The sequence below is a fragment of the Suncus etruscus genome, chromosome 1 (genome assembly GCF_024139225.1).
Source record: "Suncus etruscus isolate mSunEtr1 chromosome 1, mSunEtr1.pri.cur, whole genome shotgun sequence".
In the NCBI taxonomy this organism is placed as follows: Eukaryota; Metazoa; Chordata; class Mammalia; order Eulipotyphla; family Soricidae; genus Suncus; species Suncus etruscus.
In genome coordinates this window covers 145,776,964-145,778,148 of record NC_064848.1, presented here as the reverse complement: position 1 = coordinate 145,778,148, position 1,185 = coordinate 145,776,964, and the positions used below count along the sequence as shown (strand labels likewise).

Genomic DNA, 1,185 nt, shown 5'->3' with positions numbered 1-1,185 from the left:
TAAAATGATTCCAAAAGAAAGGTATTTAAAAAAGTAAAAATGACAAAAATATGTTAATGGTAATTTTAATTATATAAATGCAAACATATGAATTAAATTGTTAATATAGTTATGTATAAGGTAATAATATATAATTATAAAGTTATCAAAGTTAAGTCATGTTGGATGCCCAGAGGTATAATGATATTTGGGTATTTGATTATTTGAGTTAGAATACTGTAAGTTCCTGTGCTCGCTTCGGCAGCACATATACTAAAATTGGAACAATACAGAGAAGAGTAGCATGGCCCCTGTGCAAGAATACTGTAAGTTCCTTGTTTCTGATTTTTGAAAATATGACATTTATTTGTTTTAGAATTTTGTGTTTATTAAAATTTCAAGACTCACCATTAAAAATTCAAAAATAGCATATAGAATTTACAAATAAGTGTAATAAGGTAAATGAAGAAATTAACGTAGGTAGCACAATAGAGAAGAAAAACAAAATGTGCTGCAATATATAATACAAATTAGGTGATGTGGAAAGACAAAAAGTACAGGCTAATTTAAATTGTTATGCTTATTCATTAAAAGAAAACAAATTTGAGACCACAAAGAAAATGCAGAGTTCAAACCATGGCACCACACAGAATCTAGGTCACCACTGGGTATTGTCTTGTTCTAACACTATAGTGTCTCACAACATTGATCTATAGGACTCTAGTTCTGATTGCTAGAGTATCTCCAGGAATGGCCCCCAGACCTCCTGAGAACAGTTTGCTAGTCCATTCCATAAAACTTCTAAAAATTGAAAATTTTGTAGATTGCTTACAAAAGACACAGATCCCACAACAACTGAAAAGCTGAAAATGAAAGAAATAGAAGCCATATACCAGAAAAAGAAAATTGAAATGAAGCTATTATTGTCCTCAGATAAATATTATTGCCTTATTTATCTAATGCTTAATACATTAAATGATTAATTAATTGATCTATAAATTATAGATACTTTATATAATGCTTAATTATTTAAATTAAGCATTTATGTAAGGTAAATGCCTAATCAGAGTTAATAATTTAATTCAATAAGAGGATATATTAGTTTAAAAATCTATTGGTACCAAAAATGTATTTTAAAGGCAACAAACAAATGGAGGAGAGAAAAATAAAAGTTTTGGAGGTACTTTCTCCATCTATACCTAAGGC

General features: G+C 28.5%; 1 pseudogene; it reads left to right on the top strand.

Annotated features, from left to right (window-relative positions):
- The first annotated feature begins 228 nt into the window (after nt 1–228).
- On the top strand, nt 229–329 carry LOC126029181 (uncharacterized; annotated as a pseudogene).
- Nucleotides 330–1,185: the final 856 nt, after the last annotated feature.